Raw genomic sequence first — 11,752 nt, forward strand, 5'->3', positions numbered from 1 at the left:
CTTCGAACTTGGCTAAGAGATTCTAAGTCTTGTGAATGCGGAATATTGTGTTTAAAAAGCTAGTTTAGAAATAGGGAGAGAAAGAAAGCATATATTGCTTAGAGAGAGAATAGAGAGAATTAAGTAATTCTTAATGAGAGTTGATAGAGAGAATTGATAGTGAGAATTGATGAGAATTCATGATTAAAAACAGAGGTTCGAGACCCTATTTATAAGGAAAATGTCCGGAAAATCATAGAATTTGATAAGGAATAAAACTCCACTCTGTCGCTAACAAACTGACCTTGTCGCCAGAAATTTATCCTGTCGCCAGGCGACAGAGTCTGTCGCGAGGCGACAAGCCTGTCGTTTGGCGACAGAGACAGTTTTTGCGGATTTTGTTTTTATCATATCTTTTGATCTAGAAGTCCAAATAAGTCATATAATATGTCGTTGGAAAGCTCTTGAAGTCTACTTTCTAATGCAATTAGAATTAGATTAAAATATTTTTTAGATAAAAATATATGGCCGAAATAGTGGGACGGTGTCAGTTTTGGATAGAGTTTCGTATTTCTTTCATATCTTTTTCGTTATAGCTCGGATTTAATATTATAATATATCATTGGAAAGATAATTTCAGTATCTATCCAACCATATAAAATTTGGATAAAAAATATGAGGCACGAAAATAATATCTGACAATCTTTGAACATCTTTAAATCCGAATAGAATTAGGAAAGTTTTAAAGAAGGAAAGTTTATATTCAAATCAAATTCCATGATCTTATCTTTTCAAAAAAAGGATAATTAAGATATTTTAGAAACTTATAGAAGATTCTAATCCATCCTAATTAGTTTAGGAACAGGATTAAACCTTTGGACCCTCCTCATGATCATTGGGTCGTAGGTAAAATCCGGTTTGGGCCCAGTTTAGTATTTTGGCCATAACTTCCTCATTATTCATCGGAATTGGGCTTATAATATATCGTTGGAAAGATCTTTTCAAGCCCCATCCAACTACTGAAAATTTTTACCTACAACCCCCTTTAGCCAATTCTGCCTACTCCCCCCCATGATACTACATCGCTTTACTCTTGTTTCTAGGTTTGTTTGTTTGTTTTTTTTTTTTTTTTTCTGTTTCCTTTTTCTTTTTTTTTTATGTTTCCTTTTCTTTTTTTTTTTTTTTTCCTTTTTCTTATTATTTTCTTTTCTTATCTCTCAAGGCATTTATATATATGATTCAAAACTAATTTTTATGTTTTACGTTAGTTTTTTTTTTTTGCATTTTCTCTCTCTTCTTCAACATTATTTTTCTTTCGATCATGTTTTTTCTCTCTTATTCATGGATGAATCATTAATTGGAGTTGTTGATTGTGATAATGAAGTGTTGCATTCTTCAATTGTCGAATTTGATCGTGATTATGAATTTATTTTTCCTACTTCTAGTCGATTGTTTGATTCATCCGTTGATTAGTGTGAGTTGTTTTATAATTTCGATTAATGTTTGTTGCTACTATTCAATTTAATTTAAGTTCAATTTTGATCAATTTTGTCTCTGATTTCGATTAATGCTTGCTGGTCAATTGTTTGATTCAATTTTGTTAGCTGTTTTGCTTTAAATTGTTTGCTGATTTTATTTGATTTTTCAAGTTTTTTTTAAATCAATTTAGCCTCTGTTTTAGTTCAATTTGGTTTGGTGTTATAATTCAAGTGAATTGAAGTTTTATTTTAATAGATTTTGTCTCTTATTTTGATCAGTATGCTTTATAATTCAAGTTTGCTTTAAATTTTTGTATGAAGAAGCAACTAAATCAGAGTTACTTTTTATAGATTTTAATTCTGAACAAAAAGCTTATGGAAGGTACAATGAATATGCTTTTAAGAAAGAATTTAATATTGTTCAAGTGCGTGCTCCAAGAAAAGGCCAAGTTCCTTCAAGTGCTCCAAGTGATGTCCAAGTTTCTTTAAGTGTGCCAAGAAAAAAGGTTCAATTACGTCCAAGTGTTCCAATAAATAAATTTTCAAGTTCCTCCAAGTGTTCCAAGAGATGTTCAAAGTGTTCAACGTGGTAGCTATTCTTCTAAGTATAATAGGTTGTTAGCTTTTCTTTTTTACACTAATGTAGCGAATAGGTAGGCAAATAATAATAAGTAAGAATTTGGATTGAAACAACTAACATATATTTGTTCCAACCTAATTTTTTTTTTCTGATAAGTGATATGTAATTGAACATGTTTTGTTTTGACACTGCACATTTGCCTTTTTGGTTATGAACATTTTATTGTATTTCGTTATAACTGCTACGTAATTGAACATATAACTTCTTGATAATGAACATTTCCATTCCAGTAATATACATATAACAAGCACTAATGAATTAAAAAAAAATATGAATATTAATGTACTTGATCATTTAGAAATCCATAAATGATCAAATAACCGAAAGAATAAAATTTGTAGTAATATAAGCTTCCATAAATCTTCTTGCTCCTTTTCTATTGCCTCTAGCTTCTGTTTAATCCAAATAGCATCAATTGAGCAATGTATTGTATTCTCAGCTTCTTGATTTGGTGTATCTGTAAGTCAAACAAATTACAATGTCAATGTATGTATTCGTTGTTATGAAAATGAACATTATGCTATATGTCAAATTAACTTACTTGTGGTTCAACATACTTCTATCAAAATATGATTCCCACCAATTACTATGTTGTTCATTTCTTTCAATATAATTGATGGCATTATCTCCATATAAATATAGGTTCAGAGTTTCCATCTCTAAATTATTGCAATGTGTGTTTCACTCTATATAGAACATAACTACAATATATATTGTGGTTGTAAATCAATGTATATGCATAAACATTATATTGATATTACAAATTTAATAAATGTTCAATTGGCAAAACAAAAATGTACATTCTGTTTTATTTAAATGAACAAATTATCACAAATAACATGAGCATATATATATCACAATTAATGTAAGTGACAATATGTGATTTATTTTGTGAACATTTTTTAAAATAGAATCATATTTTAAAATAGAACCATCAAAGGTTTATGATGAATGAGCAATATGTGATTTATTTTTGAACATTTTTAGACATGTGAATGAACATACATTAACATATGTGTGAATAATATACACATATCCAAATGAACATCTATGTATCAAATTCGAATTAGCATCTAGCAATATTCTCTCGAGAATATTAGGGTAATATTCTCTCAAGAATGAACCCTAGTAGATGTAAGGTAAGAATGTAAATGATCATATACTAGTATCATAATGAACATCTATCAAATTGAAAATGAACATTTACTGAAAATGAACATTTGTTCAGCAATCGTCTTCTCCGACGGAACCTTCGAAGTGTTCTTCTCTGTTTCATTTCTACTAATTAAAAATACCACCAAATATAGTAGATTTTAGTCTATTTTGCACAAAAATAAGTTTAATTATAGTAGAGTTTGTTTTAAAATATCAAAACGCAAAAAAATATAAAATCTAGGTTTTACATTCAAATTTCTACTTAAATGAACAAATTCTAACTCTTCTTTTTCAGAATTTAGTTGCGATTGACGAACTTCATCTCAAATGTCAGACATTTTTAGATGTTTTGATGCAATTTGCAGTAATTTTGAAGATTTTTTTTCTTGAATTGTAGCGATTTTGAGTATTTGAAGAGAGAGAATATGGTGTTGAAGAAAAATGGAGAATTAACTGCAAGTTCTAACTAGTGCGGTTAGTGGGGTGTGGTTAGTGGGGGTAAGGGTTTTACGGTAATTTCAAGGGGGGAGTAGGTATTGTTGGCTAAAGGGGGGTCTAGTGAATAGGAATTAATCCAACTACACCATTATTGGACCCTTATCATGGACCAAAATAAACTGAAATGGACGTTTTTATAAAACAGAATTGGTTTTCGAAAACAGAAAGAAGGATTTTAATAAAAACTAACCGCAACACTTGGCTTTTCACACTTTCACCTTATTCGATTATGGTTCGACGCGAAAGGTATTCATCACTGGGTTTGGTTTTGGGGAGACACAATTTGGTGTCTACAATTATATAAAAAAAACATGAAAAAAATCAACACGTCGTAAAAAAATTACGAACATTTAGTATATTCTAAATGAACGTAATTTTCATACATTCATATATTATTTTTTTTTTTTTTTTTTTTTGAAAAAACATTCATATAGGTTCAAATAAATTATAGGAAAAATTGATGGGGATAATCCCACCTTTTGAGCGTCAAAGATTAATAATCCCACCTTTGGGATTCTTTTTAATAAACCCACCTGTGATGTCAATCCGCTCAAAATGATCCCGGATGACCAGTAACCGGTTGAAAAGGTAATTTTTTTATTAAGTTTATTTTACGTGTCACAATTTGATTTGTCCAAAATTAATAATAATAATAATAATATAAAATAGTATTTAAAAAAAAACCAACACCACCCAAGTACTAAGCCACACCACAGCCAACACCATCCCCACCACCATCCAAACCCATAATCAGAACCACCATCCCACCCAGACCCGAATCCACCGCCACCCAAACCAATCCACCCCAGCCAACCTAACCCCAAAACAACCTTCGAAAACCCACCAAACCCAAAACCACCCTTAATAACTCGAAAACCCACCAAATCGGCTGAATCGAGGTTGGCGAAAGAGGAGGGAGGTCGGGTTTGGGTCGGAGGAAGGGGAGAGCTTCCAGGATTGAAACGGGGGAAAAGGAGAGGAGCCGGGATCAGGGCGGGGAAAGGATTTTCGATGATTGTGGGATGGTTGGTTTTCGAGGTTTTTGTGACGGTGGAAGGGAGGCTGGTGGTTCGAGGGAGGCCGCAACATAGATCCCAGCAACCATCAAATCGGGAAAGGGAGCAAGGAAGCGGAATCGGACGGGGGAAGGGAAGAGATGCCCGAATCCGAACGGGGGAACGAGGCGGAGAAAGGGTCTTCAAGGGTTGCGGGATGGTTGGTTTCGAGGGTTTTGGCGATGGTGGAGGGAGGTTGTTGGTTCGGGAGAGTGGGAGGGTGGCGTCGGCGCTGGGGAGGCGGTCTGGCGGTCGGCGCTGTGGGGCAAGGGAGTCCGACAGCGAGGTTGGCCGGAACAGGCGGAGGGGAAGGTGGTTGGGGCTGGTGGGTATTTTTTTAATTAATCAATTAATTATTTTTTTTTCTTACAAAAAATTAAACTTAATTTATTTATTTTTATTTTTTTTTATTTTTTTACCAATCACTAGCCAACACGTGTCTGGTAACTTGTTATAACAAGTTCCATGACCGGTTGGGACAATTAAGAGCGGATTGGGTACCAAGGTGGGATTATTTAAAAATATCCCAAAGGTGGGATTATTAATCTCCGATGCTCAAAAGTTGGGATTATTCCCATAAATTTTTCCTAAATTATATATAATTATTAAAAAGAAATAAATATAAAATTGTAGACACCCATTTGTGTCTTCCCAAAACCAAAACCCAGTGATGAATATCTTTCACGTCGAATGATAATCGAATGAAGTGAAAATGTAAAAAGTCTAGTGTTGCCGTAGTTTTTATAAAAAATCCTTCTTTCTGTTTTTGAAAACCTACTCTATTTATGAAAATAGTGAGTCCAATTTATTTTGTTCCGTGATAAGGGTCCAATAATAGTGTAGTTGGATAGTGCTCGAAAAGAGCTTTCCAACGATATATTATAAGCCCAATTTCGAAAAATAATGAGGAAGTTATGGCCAAAATACTAAGTTGGGCCCGTTTTTGTTCTTACACGCGGCCCAATTATCTAGAAGAGGGCCTATTATTAATTATCATTCCTAAAGCTAGTAGGATTGATTATAGTGTTCTAGAAGTATCTAGGTTGTTCTCTTTTATCCTAATGGGATTAGGATTGATAATTATGTTTTAAGAGTTTTACTTGGAATAAAATAAGTGTTTTAATGAAAATACAATTTTAACCTTAAACACAGATTTTATAACTTAATCATATTAAGAAGTAGATTCCGCGTGGAAAAACGTGTTATTTTCCAGAACAGCGCCTAGCGCTAGATTTGTCGCCTGCTATAATACCTCGTATTTTTAATGTATTTTATAAATTATTTATTTTTTGTAAAATATATTTTTGGGTCAAATTATTTTAATTAAAGGACTAAATAATACAAGGTTTAATTTTTGGGTCAACAAATAATCAATCCAAATGTAACCCATCTTCATCATGAACCCAATCATCTTATTTTTACATATGGACCAACTATTTTATCCATTAAGTCTATTATTTTTATAAAGCCCAAACCTACCCTAACCTACACTACATTATAAATACTCCATTCATCCCCAAAATTTTCCCACACAAAGTCAATAAGTCAAAAGGTTAGTTTTCTCCTTATTTTTTCCCTTTTCTTTTCTTTTTCTTTTCCTCCTTTTCTTGTTCTTTCCTTCTTGCTCTTACGTGGGTTTTGGGTGACATTAACCCACCCAAATTGCAGCCCCCCTTGTGCCGCCACATCATCACACCGGCGCCTCTGCCGGAGTCCGGCGACCACCAGTCGACGGCTGCCACGCAACCATTGCCCAACCGTGGTCCTCCCTTCTCTCTCCTCTTTTCATTCTAGCTATTTTGATGATTTTATTTATGGGTTTTGGTTTTAAATTATTCAAAGTATGTTTGATTAGTATCATAACTATGTTTTGTTGGTTTAAAGAGTATAAATTAAAGATTTTATACTGTTTTAGATTATGATTTTATAAGGTATTAAAGTTAGGGTTTTAAAATCATTAAAGATGTAATTTTTAGGGTTCTTATACAAATTGATTTGGGGCTTTTGTATGCCTAATGATCCTTTTGATTAATTGGGCATAAGAGTATATTTTTAATAAAGTTTTTAAAGGGTTTTAATCAAGTAACATTGCTGGAATTTTAGCTAAAATAGTAGTATTGTTATTTTAAAGAAAGGCTTTAATAACCCATTAAAAGAGAGACTAATTAAGGGGTTTAAAATAATTTTCAGATTATTTTAAGTAATCTAAAATGAATTTAAGTTGCTGGAAATTGTGTGTACAAGATTAATTAATATAGTATCGTTGTCCCTTTATGTAGGAGACTTGATTCGTGAGTTGTTGTAGTGTAATCAACTACTTTAAGGCCTTACTTGAGGTACATTCGCGTACTTAGCATATTTTGGTGATGTAGTATCATGCTAGCTAGGCTTGATTTAAATCAATTACAAGTAGTATCATGCTAAGGTCTATGTTTGGAATTGTGAATTATTGGTGTTGGTGGTTGAATTGTGAATCATGATTTATTTGTGATGGTTTATGGATTGGAAAATTATATTTTGGCATGATTATATGGACTACACTTTTATTTATGGCATGTGAGGATGCATGTTTAATTAAACTACATGTTTAATTTGGCTTGGAATATTGAAAAGGGAATTTTATTATGGTTCATATAATTTTTACTGATGCTATAAGCATGGGAAGGAGCTATATAAGTATATATGTACACGAGGAATAAATTGTATTTTGGTGCCTTCGTGCACTTAAGGTGTTTTAAACACTGAGGGATAAGATTTTTGGTACTTTATGTGTTTAAGGTGTCTTTGACACTGAGGTTGAAGTAAAAAGGGTTCAACATTAAATATTATGTGGTCACTAAATATTCAAGAATTAATTTGGTATGTTTGTTTGTTAGTGTAATAGGGGTTAATTGGTTAGTTTTAAAGGAATTACTTCGTCAGTGTTATAGGTAGGGTTACTTAGTCAGCGTTATAGGAGTTACTCGGACAGTATTGCAGGAGTTAATTAGTCAATGTTATAAGGGTTTTTGTTCTTTTATAAGTGACCACATGGTGTGGCCAGCCATATACAACACGGGCTGAAAGACCCCCCTTTGCTGCAATACACCAAGTTGTTAAGACCATCATGAGTCCCGAAGCTATAATCATCTACTGCCTCCATTAACAGTTATTTGCAACAAAGGGGGGTAACATGGACTCCAAGGCAAAACTTCTAAAGAATGATTATTGGAAAATAAGGGCATTTGATTAAGTATTAATCCTACCTAAATTAACAATCAAACAAAAACCAAATCCACCAACACCCAGAATCACCACCAAAACCACCGACAACCACCAGAACCACCAAACTTTCTATCACTCGGAAACCACAACCACCATCAAAACCACCGAAATCCAACCACAAACCCAACCAAAACCACCGAATCTTAGAACCCAGAAACCCCACCCACAGATCCAGCCAACCACTACTGAAACCCAACCAAACCTAGAAAACCACCCGCAAACCCAGCCAACACCGCCGACACCCAACCAAACCCAGCAAACCACCACGAACAACGAATTCGGCAAACCACCACGAACCCAACCAAAACCCGGAAACCACCACCGAACCCAGCCAAAACCCTGTAAATCCACCCAAAACCGACGAACCACCACCCACAACTCACCGTATGTAAGTCACCCACAAACCACCGAAATCCACCCAAAAATCACTGAAATCCACTTACGAACCACAAAAACCACTTACAAACAACAACTACCACCAGATCTACCGAACCCACACCCACAAACCACCAACATCCACCCACGAACTCACCCACTAACAGAGATGAGAGATGATGATGAAGAAGATGATGAGAAATAAAGAAGGAAGAAGATGATAGATAATGATCAATTCAGCAGATCAAAGAATATGAGAGGTGATGATGATGATGAAATGAGATATGAAGATGGAGGAGAGAGATGGTGGGGAAATGAAATTAGGGATTAATCTGATTTTTTGGGGAAAAATAATCTTAGATGATTAAGTTAGATTAGAGTTATATTAATTTGTAATTATGTGTAGTATTATGTGTAGATAATTTTTAAATGAGGGTATTTGGTCATTTTACCAGAAAAAGTTACAATATTAGGAAAGAAATAATTTTGTTGCAAATAATAGGTAGCACCCGTTTTTAGTAAATGTTGCAAATAATTGTTAACGGAGGTAGTAATAAATTAAAAATTAACCAACCAATTACTTAGTAAATTTGGTTAACAACTTAGAAATGTAATCAAATTACTAAATTTTTGTACTACGAAACTCTTACACCATGTAGATTATCATGACAGCATTGATAGTGAAATCAAACCGCCAATAGTAGGTCTTCCGGTTCATTATTACGACATATGTTACACATTGAATTGTTCCCATGTCTACTAGGAATCCACTAGCTCGTGTAGAATTAGGATATATTTGCAGCAACTTATCCTTATAGATTTATGAAATAGTATTATGAACATAATTTAAATTATGAAAAAGGGCGTATATGAACAAGCTTATTAATAAAAACGAGTTATCATAATTAATTAATTAATGTAGAGTAATTATTACATCAATAACAACTAAGGCGACTGAAAAAACACCGCTACCAAATGCAGATATAACGCCAAGAAGCTCATGGTGATTGAGCACATCAATAATATATTGTACTATATATACTAACATATATAAACTTCGTAGTTTTATGGAATTTGTTAATTTATAAATAATGTCACGTGTTTGTTAATATATATTACTTTATCAATTATTTTTGAACTTTTTCAATATCTCTAACTAATTTTATTTTAATTATGGTACCAATACATTAATCATTATAAGGAAACAATATGCGACATTGATCTAAAATTTAATTTTCACAAACTTATATGGGTCAATAGATGCAAATAATATATTACGATACATGTACAATATATGTACAAAAATATTATAATATAAATATAAAAACACTTATCATTTTTGAATTTGTAGTTGATAATTTGTGCATGCACTAATAATTACTATGTTGTTTTTTTGTTATTTTTTAATGCAGTTTGATTTCAAATATGAATCGATAAAGTAAGTTGCAACAAATTTTAAAAATTGGTAGTCTTTTGCAAAAATTAGAGTTATGATCCTTGCTTTATGTAGAGGAATGTTTTATACCATACACATCATGTACTTAAGGTTATCCACATATATTTTAATGGACAAGAGTCACATGTTTTGAAATACAACAATTGTTTCGGTGTCCTTGCAGCCATTATAGATGTTTCTTTTTAGCATTATCAAACATAATTGAGGTATAATAATGTATTATACTTAGATATAATTAATTTTAACCCCTCTATAAATTGTAATCGTGTTTCTCACATAATTCAACATGTATGTTTCGATGAACATTATAGAGCAAGTCATTGAAACGCTTACCAGATACTCTAAGGATTTTATGACTAATTTTGGAAATCGGGGCAGTTCAATGTACTATATATGCTATAATTTTGAATTAGATGTTGGAATATTGTTTTTTACTTTTTTAGGTAATTACCTCTTCCGGTTTGATGATGATTCTAACTACATGGTGCATTGTGGAAATAACTCTGTTTTTACCACAATTTTTAACCCAGTTACACTTGTCATAATTGCTCTACTTAGCCCATCTATGTTGAATGAGGAGCTACACTTAGGAATGTATATAGATTTATAGAGTTTTTAGATTATATAAATTAAAAAAAAAATTCTCATAATATTAAGTTCATGTTTTTGCAGCTTGATAGGACTCATTGTAATCATCATTAGATTCTATCTTGTGTTTTGGGGTAAAAAAAGTTGATAGCAAGAATACTTCCCCATAAGATGAAGATGAAGATGAAGATGAGGATGAGGAGAGGGCGTAAAATACAACAGCTCCTAATTTGTTTCAATTGATATGTCAAGTAATTTAACTTTGAGTGTTGTGGGTGGAAAATAGGTTGTAGTACTATTTAAACCAAAAACTTATTGTACTTCAGCAATAGATTCTATATTAAGTTAATTAGCTGTATTTTTATAACTCTTAAGAATAGTGTGTGGACTCCTAAACATATTTGTTAATGTAATTTCCCTCATTAATGCTACTAGCTAGCAACTAAAGTTGTGATGTAAGGCCAAACCGAAAGGGCTTGAATATTGCTAGCTATGGCGCATGCATCTCGTGCGTTAGCCACCTTAGTGTAAGAGAATTATCAAAGTGTTACTGCGATCATGTGTTCAAACGTGAATGCTTTTATCAGAATTTGTAAATTAAGTCATTACAAATAAAGTTCAAATCAAACAAATTCCAAATAGAGTCTTACGAGTTGAAACCATTCAGGACCCTTATTCAAAACTCAAACATTGTTCGATTAAACTAATTCAAAAAAAAAAAAAAAGAATTAAGATCAATGTGTAATGTGATCATTATTGTCCTAAAATAGGATTAAAAGTGGATATGCTTGTATTAGGTGTATGGTTGAATTGAATGAGTCAGTTATAAATTAACTTGTAAACATGTAAAGTGCAAGTAGATAAGTAATGAGACTCTAGAAAAAGGTGCACTTTTAGAGTATTAACAATTATGAGTTGAGGTAAATGGTGGCATCAATGACTTTCTGAGGCTCATTTGATCAACGTGTCCTCTTTTATTTTGGTATTTATGATTTATTTTAAGGTTTTTCTAAGCTATACCCCTAAGGTATTCGACTTTCTAAGGTGTACCCATGCTTTTTCAAGTTTCTAAGCTGTGCCCTTAATTAATACCCCCTAAAGTTGGGAGTGATAGATAATAAACAAAAGTTGGGATTAATTTCGGCGGATGAGGCAAAGTTCAGATTAATGGGAACAATTTTTCCTATTACTTAATTATGACTTTAATTTGTTCTATTTATATTTTAATTGATAGTATATTGACCCGTCCATTATTGATCTACTA

At 32.5% G+C, this 11,752-nt stretch overlaps 1 long non-coding RNA gene across 1 annotated transcript; it reads left to right on the forward strand.

Moving 5' to 3' along the window:
* Nucleotides 1-6,435: 6,435 nt before the first annotated feature.
* On the forward strand, nucleotides 6,436-10,935 carry LOC145606662 (uncharacterized). The gene is made up of 2 exons (XR_014105411.1): nucleotides 6,436-6,567; nucleotides 10,573-10,935. It is a non-coding gene; the product is annotated as an uncharacterized LOC145606662 (long non-coding RNA).
* Nucleotides 10,936-11,752: the final 817 nt, after the last annotated feature.

Source organism: Chenopodium album, chromosome 23 (assembly GCF_948465745.1).
Source record: "Chenopodium album chromosome 23, dcCheAlbu1.1, whole genome shotgun sequence".
NCBI classification, from domain to species: Eukaryota; Viridiplantae; Streptophyta; class Magnoliopsida; order Caryophyllales; family Amaranthaceae; genus Chenopodium; species Chenopodium album.